Source organism: Apteryx mantelli, chromosome 3 (genome assembly GCF_036417845.1).
Source record: "Apteryx mantelli isolate bAptMan1 chromosome 3, bAptMan1.hap1, whole genome shotgun sequence".
Classification (NCBI taxonomy): domain Eukaryota; kingdom Metazoa; phylum Chordata; class Aves; order Apterygiformes; family Apterygidae; genus Apteryx; species Apteryx mantelli.
In genome coordinates this window covers 125,478,700-125,504,621 of record NC_089980.1, presented here as the reverse complement: position 1 = coordinate 125,504,621, position 25,922 = coordinate 125,478,700, and positions in this window count along the sequence as shown.

Here is a 25,922-nt window from a genome sequence, read left to right as displayed (position 1 = left end):
CCCTTCCACCATGTTTTTATTATTCTTTCATTATCAAATTTTACTTTCCATATCCTTAGTTTAAGTTACTATCTTTCCCTGCCTGTAGATATTCTATTGACAGATATTCCTCCATAGCCATGTTGGCCAAATTGAAAATTGAGGCAAATCAGTCACCTGTTTAGTAGATCAGACTTAAATTATTTTAAAACATAACTCCATTCTCACTTCATAATAGCTACTTCTTCTTGCCTTGTCCTCTTTGTATTTTTCAGTTGATAATCTTTCACTATGTGTTTTAATTTATTTTATAAGATCTAACTTAGGTTGGCTTTTGGTAACTATTTTATTTTACTCTCTTTTTTTTTTTTATTTTTAAAATGAAACTCTTTTTTCCCATTCAACCCCCTTTTCTATAACTTATTGCTTTTCTGTTTATTCCCAGTATTTTTTCTGTAGATAGTTTGGAGTCCTTTTTTTGCAGTGTTCTCCCTTGTAATTTTAAAAGAAAGTTCTACAGCATGTTAAAAGAATTCCAAACTTTCACTATATTCTAGTCCTTTACTCTTCAGTCACACTGAATTTAATCACTAGCTTTTTTAATAATTCAGAGTCAGCCCTTTTGAAATTGAGTATCTTACTTACAGACTATTTAATTTAAACTTTTGATTACCGCTTCCAAGGTTATTTTTTTTCTAACTAACTCTTTTGAAATTTCTTTCCTTGTAACAAAAGCCAAGTCTAAGATAGCATTAACTCTTGGAATTTTAGGACACAATTTATCTACATTGTAGTAGACATCTGAAATATCTGTTTTATAATGAGATGGATTGTGTTCTAGAAATGACCATTATTCATCACTGACTGTCAAGGGAGTATAGGATGACTAGTCCAGATGCTAGTGATTTATATTGTCATTTAGTCAAATGAATCCCCCTCTTACTGCTTATCCCAAATCCAGAAAGCATTCCTATTATCAGAAAGAATTTGCCAGTTGGGTCTCCTTTGTATCTTGCATGTTCAGCCTCTTCTAATAGGAGATCTTATAGCATCCTTTCTCACAAAGCACATAAAAAGGAATTAAATAGATAGCAATAGGCTCTTGAGAGCAATATGCACACAGGCTTTCTTCCTAGGAGTCTTACTGCGTAGTGCATCCTACTCAATATCTCTATGAACCAACATGCTTAGCATCTGAGAGCAGTAGGCACCCAAAGATACTTCTGAGGCAAAGGTATTAGGACCTTGCCAGTCTTCTTGCACAAAAGATTGCTGATGTCTGGGGGAAGTGATAATGGGTAGTATCACAGAGAATGTTTGATTTATATCATAAATGTGTAATGAGTACTTTTGTCCAAAGAAATACAGGCTTTTATGTCTATTCTTTATATAAGATTCTTCAATAGCCTTCTTACGTCCAAAGGAACCCTTTCTTCCTTGTTTCCAAGCCCTCTCTGTCTGCGTCCTCAAGATTCGCAAACACAAACAGAGTTTGATAGAAGAGATAAGATGCCAATATTGAAAAATAGCAAATAGTTTGTTGGGTTATGTTGGGGTTCTGTTGGGTTATGTATACTTCGGTTTTACTTCCCACTTGCAGATGCTACAAAAGATTTTTGGCGTTGGGTCAGGAAGTTGGAAACACTATGCAAAACATACCTGTGTGCAGGACTTATGTAAAATAGGAATGCTAAAATAAATGCATGAAGGTAGACAGTGCATAGCATCTGTATCTGCAGGTAAAAGCTATGGAGGAAGGAATCTGTCATAGCTACATTGAGGTAAGGGATATTTTGAGGGGCTGAATGCAGGGGAAGCTTCCAAGCATTTCCACTATTTTGTGAAACAAAACTCGATGTATGTTGTCTTTTTGTGTGTGTCTGTATCACAGAGCAGCGTTCCCAGGTTGCTCCTAGATGACCCTGAAAAACAAAATAATTAGCTTGGGTGCAAAACAGTTCTTATTTTTGACTCATCCTATTTTTCAGACCTAAGCTAGAATGTCTGCATAGTGCTCCTCATTCCATTTTAAACAGACAAATCTTTTCTCATGTTCCCTTGCACTGTATACACACGTCTGTCCCAATCTATACACTCTGCAAAGAGACTGGGATCCAAGAGATTCCAGGGCATCTATGTTAGATGACTTTCATTTATCATTCACTGGCAGCTGAATTTAATCCTATGTTAAGTTCAAAAGAAAGTTTAGGAGGGGTTGAAAAAGGAGGAGTAGAGGGAAATATTTCTCATGGAGAGTCATGGATAGGTGACCATGAGGAAAACTGAGGATCTGCAAGCACTTGGAAGATGTGTGTGGTGGGGTGAAGACTTTGCCCCTAAAAAAGTGGGGAAGGATGTGACTGACTAAGAAGGGGTAAGATAGACCAGCCTCCACATCCACTCTTCTGCAGAAAGACCTTACTGGGACCTTCCAGCCCTATTCCCATCAAAATTTACTGGTTCATTCAAGCATCCTAGTCCTACAGACTCTCCCATTCCTTGTTCTTATGCCTTTAATGACACTGAAAATCACACAAATAAAGCCCTTCTCAAAAGTCCTTTCAACCCCCTTCATGCATCCTTCCCACCCCAGGATCCCATTCACCCTTTGCAACCTGCTGCCATTGACATTGCAGTTTTTCTCTCTGCTCCAAATTATTCTTGTTATTGCTATTGCTACTATTCAGCTACATTTTTTGAGAAGCTCTAAACCATTTTTGAATGAGATATAATGTCAAGACAGCAGTAAGATTTGTGCTATCTTGGTCACGTCTATAACATTCTATAGATTAATAAGTTCTCAGTCTCCAAAACAACTCAACACCCTTTTTTTTCTGATCAAAAGATTTAGCTGAAAATATTTAATAAAAAAAATACCATTTTCTACTTATAGAAATTGTATGCCTATGGAAACTTAAATAATAATAATAATAATAATGTCCAGGAAGTAACTAGAGGGCTTCATTACTCTGGCTGTAAATGAGAGATTTAAATTGCTCTCCAGTTTTCTTAGCTCTGTTCATGAGAGATGAAGACTCTAATTCCAAGCAGATTTTTGGCATGAGAGATCTGCCACTTGGAAGAATCAATTTAGCTTAAAATTCAAAGCAGGTTTTAAATGAGGTCATTCTAATAAGTGTTAAAATTGGGTGTTCTCAAGTGAATGCAAAATCAAATAAAATATACAGAAATTTGAATTTGCCATTTTGGCAATATCTACTCAGGGGTGAGAAATTGAAATACTTGCTCCTATACAGCATACCATATTTTTCTCTGAAAATTGGGTACACAAACAACCACATTACACTCTAGTTACAGATGGTTTCAGATACACATCTTCATTTGTCATTCATGGTGGCTACATAAGAGACATCTCCACAGGGCTGTTAACTGAACATGTAGTGAGGTGAAAATAATGATTATGGTATCCTTCATAGAATGGACAAGTCATTTGCACAAGAACATTACACCATCAGCTACACTGAAATATTTTGATTCAATTTAATTTCCAATTCATATTTTAGGAAGTCTTACTTTAATATTATGGAACATACTTTTTAAGGTATTGGAAGCATAGAGTATATTTTTCATTATTTATCATGTTCTCTTATGCTTCTTTCTTGAATAAATTAATATCCAAAATGAAAAGGAATGATTATATGCAATGAAAAGGAATGATTATACATAATTTTAAATGTAATTTTATATTCCATAAATGGTAATTAAGCATGCACATGCCTTATCAATTAGTCTGAAAGCAGGAAAGCTTAACAGATTGGCATGTCCAGCAGTGAATCATGCTGTTCATGTATTAAACATTGTAGAGTTTTCAAGATATACTGTTATTTTTATTTGATTTTGTCAAATACACAGAAAACTTGCTTGTCTTGAGGAAATTTCTCCTGGTGGAATGGTGCCTTATGTTTCTGATCTCCCCCCTTCTGTCCCCTCCTAGCTCAGTTGTTGAATGCCTCCTTGTATCATCATTTATGTCAATATACTTGGTTTGGTGGCTATGGGGGAATTAGCTCAGAGAAAGCCTGCAACTTAGTTAAAGGTCCATTTCAACAGGGAAGTCCACAATGAATCTTCCTGACGTAACTAAGAAGTGACATGGGGAGGAAGAAGACTACATAAACTGGTAGTGCCATTGGAGAAATGTCTATGAACATATGAGAAATGTCTACGCCATAACTTAGGTTTTAGGTCTTGGTTCTAAACACTGATGTGTAATGATGTTTGAGTATCTTTCCTGACATTTCTGAAAGCCATCAGTCTTCCACAGACCTTATATCTGCCAGCCCCAGGCAGCTTGGCTGCCATAGGACATCTCAAATAGCATGAGTTATGAGGGAACTGAATCTAAAACCTAGTGTGAGAACATAAAATTTTAGGATCAGGATTCAGTCTGAGATTAAGAAACTTAAAGATATGTGTCAATATGGCAGTTGTCTAAGCTCTCCTTTAGCTGCCCTGAGAATTTAGACATGTAGCACCCATGTAGGCACCTACATGAAGATACCCAAGTTCAGATGTTTTAATCTCAACCCTATGGTAGACACATTTAAGTGAGAAGAATTCTACCCTGTACTACACATAATATGTTGACATATGTGGTGAAGCTATCCTAAGAAATTCTCAGCTCCACACCACAATTTTCTATCTCTCTAGATATTCTGAGTCAACTGCTCATGAGGCTCCAGTAGAAGCAGATGACAGCAATTACCTGGCTTAAAAATGGTACTTTGTTTCAAGGGGCCACCTTTAATCTAGACTGCTTCAGCCTTCTGGTACACCAGTGTAGCCCCACGAACTGCTGTATTAACACAACTGAGGAAGTGATAAGTCTCATCAGTAGTACAGGAATGATAAGCCAGGGTGGTGAAGAGGGTGGAAATTTCTTAAGCTTGTTTTGCTGCTGAAGCCAGAATAGCTATTTCTTCAGAAACTGGAGGCTTTGTGTAAAGAAAAGTGTTTCCACTTTAGTAAACACATCCCAGAATGCTTAGAAAAAATGAATTCTTAGAAGAGAAAAGTAAGTACTGATGAAATGTTAACAATAGATTTTATTCAGATTCCCTTGTGCAAATCAGTTTTCTAGTACAATCAGATGCTGCAGATCTTATGTGGATCTGACAGTTCGTACTCAGAGACCTACACATACTCTAAGGCTGACAGTACTCACGTGGGGGCCTAGGAAAACAATTTTTTAGGTGAGAAAAGAAATGGCTAAGCTAGTTTGATAGTCTGTAGCTGCTCCTGAAAGAGTGAATTTCCACTTCTTACCTATTCTTTTACCCCAGTCTCACTTCCTTTGTACCTACTCTGAGGCCCATTTGAGCGGGAAATGATTCTTTCATTCATCTATCTATCTATCTATCTATCTATCTATCTACCTACCTACCTACCCACCTACCTACCTATCTACACACCTACCCACCTACCTATCTATGTACATGTATGTATATATTTATATATATATTTTTGCTGGGTTTAGTAAGTGAGATAACATTGCAGAAGGTGCTGAGAAGTACCAGAGCTGGCACAAGGTATGTGGAGAAGCCACATGGAGCACTGAGAAAAGGGGACAATGGAAAAAATAAACTCCAACTTTTCATAGTGAAGGGCTGTTAAGTCTACTCACTATGCACTTAGAGTGATGTGCCATGGCACGGGCGCAGAGAACATGCAGCCAAGGCAAGTACAAAAGTAGAAGCGCATTACCAATGCATAAGCTGAAGTTCCCTGATTATTTTAGGCCAATATAATTGCAGGCCACTGCTGATAGGATCTTTTTTTTTTCCCCCCTAGCTGTTAACCCCAGCTGCATATTCATACCTTTTATGTTGGTACTACATGGGGTGCAGCTGAACTGGAATTAAAGAACTGAGCCACCTGAAAATGACTAATGTATATTTTTTAAATTTGTTCTTTGTTGGATGAGTTTCACCAAACTGACTCATCGCATGGGTACGTAGGCATGATGCTGGACTTGGGAAGTGCTAAGGATATGTACTTGGGGTCAGAACGTTGAATCGGATTGGTGTTCCTCTTTCAGGAACACCTAGCAACTCTACCTTTCAATGCGACTGTGGCAAGTGGGAGAAAAAAATATCAAATGGCAGGTCCACAGTCATAATCTCGGATTTTTACCTATCAAACAGCACATTGTGTCTACTTATCTACTCACTTTACTCACTTCATAACAAGTGCCATCTGCCTTGGTTTGCTTGTTTGCCCAGTTGGAGCTAGTGGCCCTACCACCATGCTTTAGAAGAGGACACCATGAGGGCATGAGTGACCACAGGTGCTGAAGACATAGACATTATCTTTCTGCTAGACCTCCTCTATTCCTGCTTTATCCTTTTGTTGATCCTTCTCAAGCACTGCAGATCCATCACAGAAGTACTGAACAAGACAGAGCTACATAAGTCTTTACTGGGGGAGGGGTATAAAGGGAAGGGGAATTGTTTCCTCCTAGCAGGATGGGGAGACAGTGCCAACTTGCAGCCTTCCTGTATTTCACCACGGTGGATTATGGCCATATGAATGTCCATTTCAGCAAATTCTACTGGTGAAACCTCTAGTGATTTCCACTGGATTAGAAAGCACTTCTGCCATAATTAGTTCGTTATGATTAAATGTTTTTCCTTTCCCAAAAAAGGGAGCATGTACCTTGCTAAAGTAGCAGCTGAATCCATTAAGGCTAAATCTTAATGTATACTTTTACCTTCAAGAAAAGGAAGAGACAACAGAAGATTCCCTCTAAATCCTTCTCAGCGTGTTCTGTTGACCTCACTAAAAACTGGATGGGAATCTAAATGCTTCTGGTTAAGCATTTAAAGGCAAACTCTATTCTTAAATTATCTATGATAATTTTTATTGAGATAAATATCTAAGGAAAAAAATTCTACCTGTGTGAATTCTAGACTACAGTTCTAGGACAGTAGTGAGAAGCTGCTGAAGATGGCAAGCTAGGCCTTTACTATGCTTTTCTTAAAATTTATTGTATTAGTTGAGTCATAGGGCTTTAAGTTAAATTTTTATTAAGGTTTTTTAAGTATTCATGGTCTGAATGTATGAATTGGATTATTTCCTTTATTTTGAAATTTCACATAGCAAAAATTCCGAAAATGACAAGTAGATAATTCCAGTATTATCAGCTGATGAAAGTAATACAGGAAGAATCCTTAGATTTGAGTCAACATTAAGAGCTTTGAGGGCAAAAACTACCCTCAGAGTAAAAGATATAAAAACAATTCCTAGAGAGACAAGATGGGAAGGTTGCTAAGACATGAATAAGCTACGTGGCTTTGCTATTCACTTAAATCTTGCATTCACTGCTACAACAAAAAAGCTTGTTTTGCCACATTAATCTTTAATTAAGCTCTAATATTCACTGCTGAAAATATAAACTAATAGCCTACATAATTTCTTTCTTTTTTAAAAAAAGTTTCCTATTGCAGATTATGATACTGAAGAAGAGCACTCATTGAGGCTCCAAGACTGGGGACTTAGTTTGGAATTAGGAGTTCTGAAGAACAATGAAGCTGAGGGCAATGCCTTAGACTTCTGTAACTAATTATCTGTCTTTACTACACTGGGCTGACTTCTCAGCCAGAAAACCAAACTACAAGGCATAGTAAGCCAAAAATTAAGAATATCCTTTATTTTGAGTCTGCTTAATGTAGAAAAGTGTTTGAAGGAAGAAGGCATTATAGTCCATAAGCCATACAGAGGCTTACTTCACTAAGAATAAAATAATTAAGCATTTTATTTAAATCCTCAGTATTCACAGTGAATTATCTGCTTTTTATCAAGAGCTATCTATGTGCATTAAATTAATGGTAAACTTAACTCAGTATGCATATTAAAAGTCTGTTGAAGAAGGGTAAAACTTTCTATTTGACCACTGATTTCTTCATGCTTGCTAGGATGATAAAAAATATGTATATTTATCAAAATTATAAATTTTAAGATATAATACCAAAAGAATTCAGAACAATATATTTCCCCTTTAAATAAGTGGTATAGAAATAGACATCAACTTCTCTTTGGCTACAGTCATTTCTGTGCTTGGTGTAAAAATCGGAGACCTATGTGGACTCTCTCTAGTGTCTAAGCTAGCTGCTCAAAGTTTATTTTAAACAATGAGCAGCTGACAAATAGAAAGTAAAACTTAGATCAGTAGATTTCTCCACGTGGTATCTTCTGAGTATCGTGGGTATACGTAGTATACGTGGGTATCTTCTGACAAATGTGGTAGCTGGGGAATAAGGCTTCAAGAATGTTTCCTTTGAGTGTTGGACTGTTAAAGTGCCACATTTCCTAAGTGCGGTACAGTGTTTCATCATTTCCCTGACATCAGATGTCTCGGAATCCTGGAATGGGAGAGAGGCCACAACATGGCCTAAAATGTGAGACACTTACCAAACTGGTGTACTGGAAGATGAAGAGACATGTCTTTATGCAAGACTTGAAAATCTCTGTACCTGTGAAAAGTGCATTTTGATGCTACAGAAAAGAAAACGGCAGTGACTCGTCTTGAGAGGATAGGGGAGAAAGCTGGTCATTGCGAATAGCTGCAGGTACCTAAGGCTATGGCTGAGCTGACTTGGTGAGTCCAGCATTATGTTTGCTGCTTTCATGCTTTAGTGTCCGGAAGACATGGTAATTAAAATGTTTTATTTCTTAGAGAGTTTGTAGCCAATTCTGTGCTGTTCCCCTTTATTGTATTATTTGCAGTATGGATGAAATTGCTCATGCAGACTTACACCAATAACAGTATTATGCTAAGTACTAACATAAACACAAATTTACCTGGGTGGTATGGTGTAATTATTTCTTTGGTTTTCTTCAACTAATGTGTAAAATAAATGAGAAGCTGTGATTTCTTGCTTTGATGGATAACGTTTTAACTATAGCAAAGTTTTGAAATTAGGAGCTGCGTGTCATATTTTTAATCCCTCCACTCTTGCAGTTTGCTCGCCTTACAAGCTGACCTCTTAGTGGGACTCTGTGTACCAATACATTTCACAGGGTATATGAAACGCAGGCTGAATCTGACTCTGTTTCTACAAAGTGTTAGCAGCTGAAGCAGCATCAGCAAATAGTGATTTTCTTTCCTGTTATTATTTATCAGTTTTCTATTTTACAAGTGCTATTTTTGTAGTAGCTATTTAACAGCTAGGTCTATTTAACAGATTTTTGTTCTTTTCCCTTCTTTGCTTCTGGCAATTTACTCTTCTTCTTTCATCATTCAAGTGATATAACAGAAACTTAAAAAAGGAGGTAGCAGAGCATTCTAAAAGCTGTCAGTTTTTAGATTGTCAAATCTCTTCTGGCAGCTCATTCCACAGCTGAGCAAGCTTGAGGATGAACACTTTTATCTTTCCTATTCTGCTCTCGATTAAAAAGGTGCTTATGCTTTATGCATAACTTCCAACCATGTCCCTAGTCCAATTCACTTTTCTGGGAAGGCAGACATACTTCAGGTTATACATGTCTAAATTCCCTGTCTGAACTGGATTTTTGGTTCCATGTTTCAGCATCTGCTGTATCTCCCCCCCAAAAGTTCTTGTACTGTGTCACAGAAGGATAAAAATGTGGCTTCTGAGTACCTGGGTTTTACAAACATGAATATTTGAAAATCAAACTGAAGTCTTCATGTGGCCATAGAGGGGGATTAGTGGGAGCACTGCTGTTATGGTTCATTGTGCAGCAAAGGGCAGTAATGTGTCCCACACTTGCTAAACACTTTTCTTGAGATTTGTCATTAGCTTCAGGTACAACCCACAACAGAAAATCGTGCGGGTGACAGCGGGCCTCACAGACACAATGAGGGCTCAGTCCCACAGTGCTTGGACCAGAAAAGCAAAGCAGGTCTGGTGCTTGTAACCAGGGTCGTCCAAGAGTCCAGCTTGTTCCTTTCAATACCTAATGAATCATCTTTCAATAGAGATCATTCAGATCTCTGTTAGTGCTTCCTAGTAATTTATTTTCTTCCAGAATATTGTAATTTTGGGTTTTTTTGAATTAATATGGACACCCTGTAAACTTAGAACTCTAGGGTGAGATTCAGATTGCCTATTAAGACATGCAATATTCACTTCAGCAGGGAAATCTATACCTACAGAGATAGGTAACCAGGTTCTTTGTGCAGTGGATAGTGAGAGATATGTGTTTTTCAAAGGTAATTTGGAAAACCAGCATGCTGTACAGGAATATTGCTAGAGCCAACCATTACCTCTCAATACAGGAATCTGTCAGAGATCTGGCTCCTCTCTAAGACCTCAGATTAAGTTTTGCCACTCACTCAGGAGCCAAACAGTAAAGGTTTCTTCTGAAAATAGGTGTCTGATTAGTTTGAGGCCTTTTTCTATGACAGAAGGTGCCAGTGGTGTTATTTTGGACCTATCATCTTGGTTGTTGGAGAGCTAGCTCAGGGAAGCTGAGTTGCAGACTGTCTTCACCTGGAGGATGCATCCAGGGAGAGACTGATCCCTGAGCTTTTATATCTCAGGACCATGTTAGAACAAGGGGGCCTTTTATAGGCCCTCCTTTCTATAGGGCCTCCTATATGACATCCTACTGGTCTGGACTGCTGTGCAACAAAGCGTGCAAATCGTGAAGGTGAAGGAGAACAAATAAAAAGAGCATGATTCTAGACTAGAGCTCAGGGCATTTGACTGAGAGCCTGGACTGTAGCACTGAAGTCACTGTTTTCTTGCACTACATTTACATAAACAATTATTGAGTAAAAGCAAAAACACTTCAGGAAAGATTTTATAGGGATGACACAAAATTACACAAGTCCTCTGCCAGGAATCAGTGGCATCAACAGCAAAGGGGTTCTACTTGTAAAAGAGTCTTTCTCTGAAGTAAATAAAACTGCGGCTTGACACCCCCCCCCCCCCCCCGCTTCTTCCTGACACATATAGCCATTCTCTTCCTTTTACTTCAGAATATCAACATAAGAAGTCTTTAGTTGGAAGTGGTTCTTACCTACTTGCAATCCTTCAGGAATCCTTGGAGATAAAGAACAACAATTACTTGTTATTTGAAGGGAAAACACAAGCAGCCAAAGGGGAAAGGGAGGCAACAAATACAATAACTTGAACAAAACCTACTCGGGGTTTTGCTGAATACTTTCACCACGGTAATTCTATCAGCTGTCCGTCTTGTGAAGAATAAGATTTGCTAGATTCCGAAGAGTCCCTGTCTCTCCAAAATCTCATTCCCAATGCACTCAGTGGTTACATCTCCAATGCTATAAAGGCATTCCTGCCCTAGGAAGTGATCCCGACAACAGATCTGAAGTGGCTTGCAACCACATTGCTCAGAGCCAGCCTTGTCTAGGGCAGAAAGGTCGTGTCTACTCAGCATAGCAGATGGCTTGCCTCTGCTTTTGGCTCCATGTGACAGTGATTCTCAGGAAAAATAATTATTTTCCTCTCTGCAGTTAAGAGGAATGAAATAACATGAGGCTGTGTCACAATTCTTCAAGGTAATATTTTTTGCCATCAGCTTGATGCTGAGCATGTATTGAGTTTCTTGTGAAGCCATGATAATTTTGGGGGGTATGGGACATTGTGGGGTAGTGTTGAAGACTACGTTGGATGAGGATAGGTATTTCTTATGCTCTTGTCAGTATTGCCCTTAGGCAGTGGCGTGTGGAGTAAGCAATCCCCAACATTTTGGTTTTATATGAGAAGGAACTGGGGCTGCTGAGAACTGACTTTTTCTTAATTCTTCCAGTAAATACTGACCTGGAAGTACCCATTCGATATCTTCTAACTTTGAACTTGCATTATATGCTGGCTGAAATATGTTTACTTCAGATACTAAAAAAACTCCAAACCAAACCCTAATAGAATCCTTCTGGAAGATTTATAAATATTAAACATGAGCAATATATTTAAGTTACATATTTCTTTTCTCTAAAAACTAATACAACATATAAATAATAACATCATTTCAAATTACTGTCTTGAGTAAGCAAATAACTTGAATGTTTAAATTGGATTTTGTATCTTCTTCTTCTGGCTGTATTTCATGCCCTTTTTTTATTTCTATGGCTCTTAAGCTTTTTTAAGATGCCTGTTCAAATGGTAGACCTTTCTGAGAACAGAATACTAAAACCCTTACAATATCAGTATTATATATTAGTCATTTGGAAGCACTGTACTACATAATGTGTTATGCTTTTAACATAGATTTTTATAGATTTGTTGTTTCTTTTTCTTCCTCAGGGCTAATTTTGCATGACAGGAAGTGCTGGAGTAAGTTGCCAAAATACAGCTTCATGTGGCTAGAAACAGGTTCCTACCAACCATTATGAACCATTCTGCCACAACATTAGCTTTGTTTTCCCTCAGCTGAATCTACCTCTAATGCAGTCACAGATGTTATGCTATCTTTTTGCTTTTCACAAATTAGAATAAAAAATAAGGAGCTAAACTGTTGACTTATACTACTGCCAATAGCAGCCTCACATTACTTCCACAGCAGGAGGTGGTGGTTTTGAAAGGCTCCTGATAGTGTCAGTGCTTTCAACAAAGGCAGACTACATTCATTTTTTATTAGGGAAAGGATGGCTTAAATTTTAAGGTTCATTGCCACGTTTCCTATCAATCGTAAACAAATGTGCAACATGTTCTTTAAATGACTTAAACGTTTGGAAGTTTTGCAACTAAATATTTTGGAATAAGCTGAGCACTGAACTAGCGCTGAATGAATTTAATGCAGTACACCTCTGCTTCTGTTCAAGAAAGACAAGAAAATATGTGATTCTTTTAAATTTGTTCATAATAGTAAGAATTTTAGCTCTGGGATATGAGTAATGATGGAGACTAAACCAGAACTAAACCAGAAATATAGCATAAAACCTCAGATTGCCTCCATAGTTGCACCTGCAATTGTTTGCTAGCAGCAGGGTCTTATAAGTCGAAAAGGGTTCAGTGAGGCAGTACCAGGTCATCCCTCTTTGTTATGGTTTACATTCAGAACTCTTCCTGGGAAGTACACGATCCTTCTCCCATTTTACCTTTGCTACATGTTCACTGTGTTAAGGTCACACTGTACATGTACATTGTAATTGTTTATAAATTATAGCTAAATAACTACATAGGTTTCTTGAAATCCTCAACTTCAGCATCGCTAGACTTTAAAAAATAGTGGCAAAACTATTCTGAAAAGACAAGAAAAAATATCAAACAATAAAGATCCAGTTCTGTTTCCATAAATTTGTAAGCTTTCTATGTAACCATCAGCTTTAAGTTTTAAGCAAAACAATATAGCATTTTGATAGTCTTTAGAAATGAGAAGGTGTCTCACCCAAGGAAAACATCTTCCTAAGCACAACCCATTAGAAGGCCCTTGAATTCCCTAATAATTAGTGGATGTTAACTGAATATTTAAAGATTTATTTCAGCTTTCTTAATTGCATTCAACTTTTGGTTTTCTTATTGCTGTACAGGATTAATCACTTTAATTTGCATGGGTTTTCTTGTGTTCTTTGTGTATATGTGTAGGCAAAGTGAGAGAATTCCAGTAAATGGGAGTTTCCTTTTTTCTGGGAATGTTGAAAGTAGATTGTTCTATAGCAATGAGAAGTACTAAGGTGGCATTTGATGCAGTAGAAGCTATGCATTTGCAAGTGTTGGTGTAGTATCAGTGGTAAAACTTGTTTCAATTGTGGCAACAGGCAGCAAATGCTGATATTTTAGTGTTAGCACAATGGAAAAGTGAATGTAGGGAGTGTTGTCCCTAACTTTTGTATGTATATCTTAAATTCTATTCTTAAAGTCACTGAAGATTCAAAAGCGCTTAAGCTGGTGAAAGGCTGTTGTATGTATTTTGCTAAGGATTTGAATTTCTTCTGCAGTCTGTGAACTCTTGTAAAACACAGTTCTGAATCTATTATAGTTCTAGACAGGGGATGTTCCTGGGTAGGCACAGCTTTGAGGAACTCTGGGTTTAAAATCTGGCAAAGATTTTTGCTAGATAATGAAGTGTTAGTGGTTCCTGTCACGGACAGGCGCTATGACAAGCTTGTTGTCACTTTAAAGTGGCTCAAAAGTACACTTTGGAACTCTTTGCCTAAAACACTTCCATCCCTTCCCCATGTTTTTGCGTGAAATCTTTAGTGTTTTTTATTTATGTTAAACAAAGTTTTTGTCTAAACAAATCTGGACAACACATTTAGGCCACAGTTCATCTCATTCTCAAGCAGAAATATAAATTCAGTAAATAAATCGTGACTAAATGTGCCTCTCTCCACTGACTGTAAAACAAATCTAGACAAACAGTTCAGACATAGACTTCTACACAATAGAAAATGAAATTTAGCTGAGATTTATCTTAACAAAAGTGCTACCATAGGATTTTATAATTTGTCTTTTTTGGATGACCAATCAACTTAAAAGAAGACTGAAGAATGTCTCCATCATGGAGAACAGTTCAGATTTATTCCACAGTACACTGTATTGTGAAATTTGACTCAGAAATAGCAACAGTGCTTGCTAATACTTATATCCCCAAACACATCTGAAAGCAGCACACCATACTTCGTGCTCCAGAGTTGCTGATAATCACAGTGAAAGGATGACGATTCTGAGCCTTTAGGCATTACAGCAACAGGACAGTGAGTATGGGGGTAGCTGGACCTTCTCTGTTTCCTGTCTTCTGTTCCAAGTGTATCCTGTGAAATCTGCCGTTTTCACATAATTCAAAGTCTAGAACAGGTAAAACAATCTAAAGACTTCTTTATTATTAACTAAGAAAGACTTTCCATGTATATGAATGCCAATCTCAGAACCTGTACTGTTCATTCCACACAAGCAGTAACAGCACGTCAGTAAGAACAGTTCTCTCCCCTGATTAAAAGGCAATCTGCTAATTTGTACCAATATTTCACCAAGCTCGTTGATTTTTTAATTTAGCCGAGGACTATTGGTTCCTGACAAGAAGGCTGATGCTAGGTGCTATACAACAAAACTGTCTCAGGGTTTGTGGGCTGCACGCTTTTTTCTTATCCGCAGCTGTGTATGAAGCTGACATTTCAGCAGAGGAAGTTATTGAAGTGGAAAGATGACTCTGGAATGAACACCTTATGTTACAGTAATGGAGATGAGTCCTGAATGGAAAGGTTATGATTCAGAAGTACCTCATCCATGCAATTCTAGATCTGAAGTGATTCATCTAGAAAAGACACCGTTATTCTTTCATGTTTTTTTGTCATGCAGAGTGAACTTGAAAACAAGGTATGTGTAATAACGACCTACCCTGACTTCAGCTAGAAGCAGTTTAGCTCTCTATTTAAATCTTGCATCAAGTAGAGGAAAGTAATAAATTCCATTTGGTATTATTATTAATAATTAATATAATTAATATTTATATTACATTATATATTATATATTATATAATTAATAGTTATAATAACTAATATAATAATTATTAATAATAATAATTATTATTATTTCTAACTCTCCTTTTGGCTAACATCTTCCAACATCTCATCCGTGGTCACTGTGTTCAAATCCCCTCTGTCATCCCTCAGAGTCCAAGAGACTGGTATTCTAATTCAGTCATCAGAGCAGTTGATGATTTCTTTGTAGCTGAATGAGCTGTGCTTTGACAATATAATGTAAAGTGAATGTGGTCAGATCTTCTTTGTGAATGGATGACAGGATATTTTCATACTTTATTTAAATACCAATTTGTTAAACCACTGGACATGGAGTATTAAGATCTACATGACTCCTCCATCTTTCCAGTATATGAGATATAAAATGCAGCCAATTGTGATTTTCTAATGAGGGAAGTGCAGTAATTAAAAATGTCATAAGCTATGACAACTTTCATGCATTTGACCTAATATTTCAGCCTTCACTAATTCAAACAAATCAGTCTTTTGAGAAAAAGATTCCAGAGATTGTTTCTAATGATATGCCCTTCTTCACTTGAGGGTAGAAAATTTATCTTTATACTCAGTAGCTTGGACCTAAAGTGAAAAAGATGCTTTAATGATTAGAGACCTGGCATAATGCTTGGGATAGCTGTGTTAAACACTTTGCTCTGTTTGATAGCCTGCCTGTGTGACTTGAGTAACTCATTTAAATCCAGATCATCAAATCTAATTAGCTGTACAAACTCCAGTGCCTAAATACTGTATGGTCTCATTTTTTATCTCTTTTTAAGCTCATTTACTTGTCTGTAAAGTGGGAATACTTTCCCACATTACAAGAGTAGTGTTGGAATAATCATATTGCAAAGTGCTTGGTTATACCTGTGGAGGGTGTGAATGGGTCCTGTGGATGGATAATGGCATGCAAGAGCGGTAACCAGACACCTGATAGATGTTCTCTGGCCTAAGAGAGAACTTCTGTGTTCCTAGGACAGAAATTGCCAATTTATCTATGTCCAGTAGGCAGCGATCCATTTAAAAAACAGAATCCCTTTACAGCTAGCAACTGAGTTGAAGAAGACTGAGAAGACTTAGAAAAGAGAACTCGGACTAAATACCTTACCAGTGACCTTTCCAGGGATCTTGGTGTACCTTGATAACATCTTGTATTGCCCCAGCTTGCTCAAATCCTGTAAACATAGAAAAGGGACTTTGGCTTCCACGGCTGTCAATCTGCCATCTTTCTGAACACTAAAATATCATAAAAAGTAGCAGGTGCTGCTGAGCAAGAGGAATAAAAGAAATTGAATGGTGAGCTTTGTTAGAGCAGTTAAATTCCTACAAAATGCATTCACAGAAGGTAAAAAGGAATGAAGAAATGAAGAAAATAAGCCAGATACCAGCATAAAGCAATAACCGTAAAGTGAAATGAGAGCACTAAATTCAGAAGGTGATAATAGTTTGTAGCCTTAAAAAAATAGAAAATGAATATAAATAAATGTGCAATCAGCACAGAGGGGGAAAAAGAAATCAGTCTGTGGAACTATGATCATCAAGTTTTTAGGAACCTAATTAGGTATAATAATACTTGGTGTTATACAGTGGGTGTTGAACAGCCCTTACTTTTAAATGTTCTAAGATGGCTTTGAATCTGTCAGCAAGTTATCTCCTGCATCTTTTATTTCTTGTGATAGTAATTACAGACTTACACAGAGCTAATTAGAAATTCAGGTTGAATTTTTGAAATTTTAGGGGATTAACTTGCTTACAAATGTCACAACTCCTATTGCACCTGGAAATGGACACTGAAGAACAGAAATCCTTTTCTGAGTGAAACAAACTAATCTGTTATTTAGGTATAATTTAGGTACAATATAATAGATGCTGTTTTAAACATTAGTACATGCTCTGCTAAATTCTGTAGTGCTTCCACTCTGGACAGGAATTGGAAAACAGATCTGCAAGAGTTTCTGACATTGATTAATTCTATTCTGAAAACAATTAATCAGGATATACAGCATCCACTTTTATTTCCACAGCAGGGAAATAAAAAGCAATAGGCCATAGTTTGTCAATGTAAAATCAGTGAAAGGGTTAAACTGTCAAATGGGTGATCATGAGTAACAGGAGCCAAATTTAGTGCAGCATGTGTTGGATGTATGAACGTCAAAGGGAAATTTTTAAAAGGATATCCAAACGAGAAATCTTGACCATGAGAAATATGTGCGTTACTGGAACATAGGTGAAAGACAAAAATCAATGGTTTATTGTGACCTAGCTATAAACTATTCCTAAAAGAAAGGGTGTAGGTAATAAAGATGGACATGTAGAACTAAACCTTAAAAAGACCATGGGAAATGTGATAGATTTCTACTGTTGACCTCAGGATCAGAGGAAATGGAGAATAGAATGCTGTGAGACATTAAAAAGTATTAAATCTAATTGAGCAGTAATAATGAATGATTTCAGCAATACACACAAAAACTGATCAAATATCACAATAAAGCATTGTTTAGAGAGGTGCTTTCCTAATGCTTTTAAACAATTAGAACAGTTATTTTTCAAGTGTACAAGATGAGAAGTTCCTCTCAATCTATTCTTTTGCAATTGACTGAAACTGATGGAAAAAGAAATAACTATAGTTTAGGCTTTAACAAATACTGACCATAGCAGAGTTAGATAAAACACTGTCTTTCGGGGGGAGGGGGGGGGGGAAGTAGCAGAATACAATTAAATGACATTCAACTTCAGAATATATGATTAAAAACCAGCTCGTAACACACATACTCCTCTATCACAAAAACTGATTTCTTTAGATTCTAAATGATTCATGATAATGTGTTGTCTGCCAAAACTTCCATTCTCTGAGTTGTTGCCTCCCACAGCTGTTCAGCTCCCAGATACTATAGCTCCCACTACAGCTATAGTTAGAGAACTAACTCTGTAGGTAGTTTCTCCTTCATGCAGCCTGACCTTCTAGGTAGTTGATTGCCTGGTGGACTGGGCAGCTTTGGATTGCCTGGGGACAGGAGCAGGCTGAAGAACAAAAAATTTTTCATTCTCCATATATGAAATTTTCCAGAATTTCTCTTTCACAGAAAAAATTAAACTGTTTTCTTTTTGTCTCAATTCAGGATATCAATGTTTTCCAGAAACATAATGTATTACGGAAGGGAAATATCCCAATTTGGCAAGCCCTAGTCAAAGTCCTTATCCCTAGTATAAGGAGGCTTCTAAAGCCCATTATTAAAGTGTCATGGGGGCATGAAAGCCACTAGATAAGAAAGAAAATTTAAATGCATCGATACTAGAAAAAAGCAAAATTAAATAAATGATTCTGTTAAAAGCATCCTCCAGAAAATGGAAACCTAGCCCTAGGGAAATTGACAGAAAAAAATGCAAAGCATTACAAGTAAAATAGGAGTGGAAAATTGGGAGTTGTGAGGGAATCTGAACTGCAAAGTGCCAAAGAACAGAATCTCAGGCTCATTTCATCTGTGATGAGCTTGACCAGGGTAGGGATTGGAATGGAAATTACTTCACAGAAACTTGTTTGCATCTCCTGGAACTCACCCTTCCTGAAAATTAGTCTAATATCAGAACTGATTTGTAACATTATATTCTCTCTAAACATGAATTAGGAAAAACCTCAAGGGGTCAGTATGCTTATTTCTATACCATATTTAGAAGCTCTGTAACAGCATTTCTTGAGTGGAGTTCATCTACAATTCCCTTTTGTCCTTATGACAGTAGATACCAAGATTCTTTCAGGAAAGTCCATGTGGATATACAAGATTGTTACAAAGCCAAATGACCTACAAGATAGAGTCACACTATTCCTTAGAATGATCAAATGCACACCTAACTGTAGTACGAACTTTGTCATGATTTTGTATGAGTCTTTGTTTTAGTGTGAACATCCCTACAGTAGGTACACAAGGTAAGATTTCATGTGAAAAAAGATCCAAGCTAATATTTCAAAGGCCAATACTTAAAAGGCAGAGTAGACATAGCCAATGTCAATGTACAATTGCTCGATGCAACAGTTAAATCCTTTTTTCATTTGAATTCTCAGCTCCTAACACAATGCTATACTCTATGTGTTTAATTCTATTCCACTAGAGATTTCACCTGTATGTCAGGTGGCACAGATAGGTTATACGTCAGTACATGGGAAAAACATCTCAGAGTGATCAGAGGTAAAGTACTGTCTTTGAGGAAGCAGTGGCTGAACTCTGGAAGCCATAGTAACTAAGCTGGAAGATCTCTGAGCGATGGCAAGGTTCATAAAGTATCAGTGAGCTTTTCCACCTGTGGGATAGTAGTCCCAGGGCCATGGAGGAGAAGTATCTTGGGACATCACCTTGCTCTGGATATGCTCGTGGCTGTTGGTTGTGAGTCATGTGGGTACTAGTGATCCAGGGAAGGAAGGAGATGGATAGATTATGTGGGGAAAATTGAAGCAGCTGAAGACTAGAACCTTCTTGGTAGCGTTTTCTGAAATGCTCCCAGGACCATACTTAAGGACACCATGCATCATGGATATATGTCAAGTTACTGAGTCTAAATTTTTAAACCTCATGAATGAATTGTTAATGGAACAGCTGGTCAGGAAACCCACAAAGGGAGAACTAGTTTTGAGCAGAGCATTGGCTCAGGTTACAAATGAAATTGTTCAGAAAACACTATGTACCAGTGACCATAATGTACATATTTCCAGAAAGCACAACAAAGACTACCCACCCACTACAGTAGTGCTAAATTTTTTAAAAAAGGGGAGCTGCATAAAATAGAAAAGTAAGTTAAACAAAAATTAAAGGCACAGCCAGAGGGGTAAAATATTTTCAGGACACATATAGACTGTTGTAGCATAATGATGATACACTGTTTTTTTTAAACAGGTTAAGAACAAATACAAATAGTATCAAATGGATCTGAGGAAGAATGAGAATCAAAATCCACCAAAACCCACAATTAAATGATGAACTAAGGCTTAGAAAAAACATCAAAAAACATCCCTGCCATGGTTAAACACTTAGGCAAAAGAGATTTTTAAAGCTAAAAAGAATCCTTAAGAAAACTGAAGCTGTATTTAATAAGGAAAACTGAAAAGATTTTAAAATCTAGCAGATTAAATCTTAATAAGGTGAATCAAAACAAGTTTGTTGAAAACCATGCAGAAGTCATAAAACATAATAAAAATATTTTTTTTCAAACACATTGAGATCAGGAGAAGTCAGAGAGTCTTTAGGGCTGGAAAAGATCAATGTATAAAAAGTGTGTTTTGAAAAGATAAAGCCCTGACAGAAAAACTAATTTTTACATCTCTCTCCACTGGGAAGGAGAGTGGGAAGGCTGTATGGTGGAACTTTTTTTCATGCAAAGTGAGTTTGGAGTTGTCTCAGGTGGAAATACCAGCAAAAGATGTTATACAACAGATGAAAACAATAAACAACAGTAGCTCACAAGATCCAAAGAGCTGTAATGGAAGTGAAGTATGAGCTAGATGAATTATGGATCACGGGATACAAACTCTTCCTTAAAAGCACCCCAGTGCCAGTGATTTAGAAGGTGACAAATATGATGCCAATTTCTAAAAATGTTACCAGAGAAAATTCAAGGTATTATAGACAAGGAAGTCTGCCTAGGTAAATTAGCAGAAGCTTTTATAAAGAATAGTGTTATGGGGCACACGGATAAAGAAGAAGGGTTAACACAGATTTTATAATGGCAAGTCATCTCTCATGGATCTATTGGGCTGCTTTGAATGAATGAATAAGCATGAATAAGGGATATACAGATTATATACTTTGCTTAGGTTTCTAAAAAGCATCACCCTTACCAAAATCTCTTAAAAAACCTAGGATGGCATGAGAAAAGAAAGAAAGTCTTTCCATAGATAACCACTTAAAGATAGAAAACAAAGTGTAGGAGTAGTTAACCTCTTCTCTGAAGGGAAGGCACTTACGGCATTTTATGGGGATCTTCATTGTTCAATATACTGATAAATTATTTATAGCATGAGGTGAGGTGTGGTGACAAAATTAGCTGCTAGTAATTAATTATTCAGGTTGTCAGGTTAGTGAGAAAGACAGAAACTGACAGGGAAGAACTGCAGAAGGACCTCATGATGTTGAATGAGTTATAAAGTGGCAGATAAATGGGCGAAAAAGTGCGATATTAGGAAACTATCTATTTACACAGAGATGAGCTCTGAGCTGACCATCCATTTCCAACTACCACAACTCAGGAACATGATTCTGGAGTTGTAATGGTAAAATGTCGGCTCAGTGCCCAGAAAATCAAAAAAACAAAAAACAAAAACAAAAAACAACAACAAAAGGAATTATCAAGAAAAAAAAGTAAGGAAGAAACTGAAAATATAATTGATATCACTATATAAACCAATGGTGCATATCCTGGATGATATGTGCTGTTTGGGTCCTCCATCTTAAAAAGGTAGACCTGGAAATGGTACAGAAAGGGTTAATAAAATGATCAAAGGCATGATATGAGTCTTTATTATGAAGGGTCCCACACCGGAAAAGAGAAGACTGATGGGGAATGGGGCTACAGTAGAAATCTATAGAATCATGAGTGGCATGGAGAAGGTGAATAGGGAACAACAGATATTGTCTCATCCAAAACAAATGAAGTAATTTCTTTGCAGAGTATGTGGTTAAGATTAGATACTGCTTGCTACAGGATATTGTGGATGGTGGAAGTTAACTAAGTTCAAAGAGGGAAAAAAATGCTGAATGACGTTAAATATGAAAGCCGGAGTCAGTTTTGGGAAGTTCATGAACCATTACCGTCTGGAGGCTGTTTCCCTTCCCTAGGCCTTCTCTGCTGACCACAGGCGATTAGGCTAAAGGGACCTTTGGTTGTCTTTCTAAGAACGCTCTTACACTCTTACATGTCCTACAGATGGTGGATACAGTGTCCTTGATACTCTGAGTCAAGGCCAAGGAACTCTCTCCTGAACTGTATGATCAAAAGGATGTATATATCAGTAGTTTTACTCCACTGGGTAAAGGGGAATAGAGAACATGATCTCTGTATAATGCCACTACCTAATTTATTGTTTTGTGTTCCCTGGGTTCTAACTGTTCCTAATATGAAATGATAAATAAGATTGTGGCTGTAGGTTTACCTTGGAAAACGAGTCATGTTATTTTCAGTTCTGAAATGTGATAATACTGTTAGTTGTCTAGATGACTTGCTCAAGGACACATGTAAGGAGCAGAAGGTAGGTCTTCAAACTCAGCCTGATAGATTTAGCTGCCCCATGTGCTGTACATAGTAAACTTACTGAAATACATAGGACTTATTCGTGCTTATTTGTCTTGATTGACATCTTTCTCAGCTTGACCCAGAGGTTAAGACCACAATGAGTGGAATCTTAAATGAAATGCAGCTTCCAAGAATAGATTTGAAGCATAGCAGGGGGAGGATCCATATAGCTAAAAAAACTAATTGAATCGTTCAGGTCACATATCAGTAGAGAAATACTTCTCTGTGAATAGTTTTATTTTTTCTTAAAAAAATATTCAGTGAATACCCATTAAAATAAAGAGTTGACTGATACGAACTATTTTCTAGACTATTACAATTCAGGCAAGACATAATTGTGTTTAGGCTGTTTAGAAAAGAGGAGAAGGTCTCCTGTTCATTTAAAAATGTACAGAAAAGAAAAGCAAAACACTCTGCATAAGTATCTGAAATCCTGCTGGATAAATATATTGTAATATCTCAGCTTGGCAGAAGAGATCTATTGAAAGTTGCAGACATCACGAAATAACTCAGCACCATAGACATAGCCTATTGTCATGGATTCATGTTTGCATTTAGAGACAAGAAAAATAGTTGCAATCTATCTTTCCTTTTAATAGAATTACACACTTGCAATTATCTCTCTCGAAAGAAAGATACTCTTTATTTTTTTAGAACAGTACCTATATCTAGATTGTTTTCATAAAGATTTCCCTTTACCCATTCAAAAGCTTTATATAAATAATACTGGATGATATTTTATAAGAATTTTATGGATTGAAACAAGTATATTTCTAAAGACAACAAATTTCCAAAACTATATTTTGTTCAAGGTACAAAGCATACTTTTCAGAATATCATTGGAAGATTCTGTGGTATTGAGTGAATTTCCGTGTTTAACATTTAAAAACAAATTACGTTGAATAAACATTGAATCAATATCTCTTCAACATGACAAAATACTGATTTTAATCGGGAATTACAATCTTGCAGAGCAATGTAGAAAAGGTTAATCTTAAAAAAGAAAACCAATTAGTAATTCACATTTAGCTCTAAATGCTGTTTTCTTGTCCAATTAAGACCCATCTGCTACATAGCCTTTTTGTGCCTATCAAATATGATGTTCAAACAAAAAAATTCAAAAGTCTTCATGCAGAGAGGAAATAACATCCTCATTAATGAGAATTGTGCAGCATTGCTATTATTCTGACACAAAGAAAAAAAATAATAATCTAATGAGTTATCTGTGCTTTTTGTAAACTGACTTGAAGATTAATTTTTGTTAACTACTTGTTTAATGTTACAGTTAATAATTAGTTACCTCGTAGCCCTGTATCATCCATCACTTTGCTGTACTGAATGTACTGAATCTTTTTTCTTTTTTTTTTTTAAACTTATAAGAGGTTGTTTATCTTTGCTTAAGGCTGCTTTGGATAAAAGAAATCAAAAAGGTTATAAAGAGCGCTGATTCTGTAAACACTTATTCTGCACACAAACCACACATTGTTCTTAAATTTCCATGTTTCTTTCCAAAAGGAAAAAGAACATTTTATTGCAATTTTTTTCAACATACTTGATAACCGCCTAACTCTATATAATGTTGAGTTGTAAATACCTTTGTACATTCTTAAGTGGAAATGGGACCTAGATGAAGCAGTGTGATCTAGCTTGCACTATAGATATTTTCTGAAATCTGTAAAGATTAAATTATGATGGCTTAGATTTCAGCAGTGAATTTCTCAGGACTTCACTGTCTTAGAGACTAATCACAATTTAGAAACAGAACACTTCATGCCACTGGTCCCAAAAAATTAAAATTTTCAGCTGGCAGGACCTTGACTTAAAGTGGTCCACATCCCTGTGGCTTTTCACCCTAGAACTGTATTCTAGTATTCAGTGTGCTGCTGGCTTGTGACTATCCCCACATGTTCATATTGTATAACTTAATTTTACTTTGAAGAAATTTTTCTGTCTCAAGAGCTGGAGACAAAATGTATGAGTTCAGCACATTTTTTTTCCTAGTAAAGTAGAAATAATTACAGTAAAAGTAAAAAGGTGAAATAATAATAAAGAAAGATATGGCAAATAATGCCAAGGGTTAGTTTTTAATCTCACCAAAATCAAGAAATTAAAAATTACATTTCCCACTGTGACTCTGTCTCAGTCCCCTGGCATATATGTTCTATTCTGTATTACAGTACATGATATTAGCTTTAATGCTTTAATATATTTATATAAAGCAGCCAGGTTAATATTGTTTGGGGGACTATAATTCCGAATACGTTGTCTTTTGTGTGCACAAGACTGCAGCCATAATGCTCCATTAATGTATTTTCCACCATTTAATTATGAAAAGAATTGATTATGCACTTTCTGGTGTGCTGCATACTGCACTATAGGACGGTTAGCCAGATCCTCAGCTAGTGGGAAGGGTATAAGTCAGGTGAAATCTTAAAGCTACAATTGTTTCCATCAACTGAGCCTGTCCTCTTATAGTTAGCATGGAGAGGATACAGCACATTAACATCAAGATGATGCAAGGTCTCTCCTTGCTGTGCAATAGATTTTCTCTGAATTTGGAATGTTAATTCTAGTCTCCCGGGAAAGAACAGCTGCCTGATCTTGTGCTCAGTTACATGGGCATAAATCAGAAAGAATTCCCTGAAGCTGGTGAAGGTATTCAAGTATAAAAAGCAGTGGGAAACCCTTATCAGGCTGGCAAGATATTGCATAAGGTGACCTGGAATAAGCTTTGAGAGGGATAAAAGAAGTGCCTATTATGTACTTTCATGTGGTTTATTAGGTGAAGAATAATAGGGGACCAGCATTCTAATCAGAGGCATTCTTGGTACAGTAAGTCCTGACAGGGTGCATTTTTTCTTCTTGGCCATAAGTAAGAGCCTGATTAGAGGAACCTGTGAGGTGATAAGGAACAAGGACTGTTTTTAGTGGTAAGTATTTACTGAATTGTTTGTTCTTTGGTTTTGTACTTTCTAAAAGATACACCATCTACTCAATGTTTAAATAAATTAATGTAAACTGAAACAAAACACATTTCAGGAATTGGCGTAAAATGTTGCTGTTTGGGCTATCAAGATATTACAGTACAAGCCACATTTGAAAAGTGGGAAGCAGTAGTCCAGAGAGGCATTCTAATTCCTGCTTCGTTATTGCACACTGGTGGAGTATTCAAGGGACTGGGCCGTCACCAGTGATGGTGAGAGGGGCTCAGCAGCTGTGGGAAATTTGGCTAGCCAAATTTGTC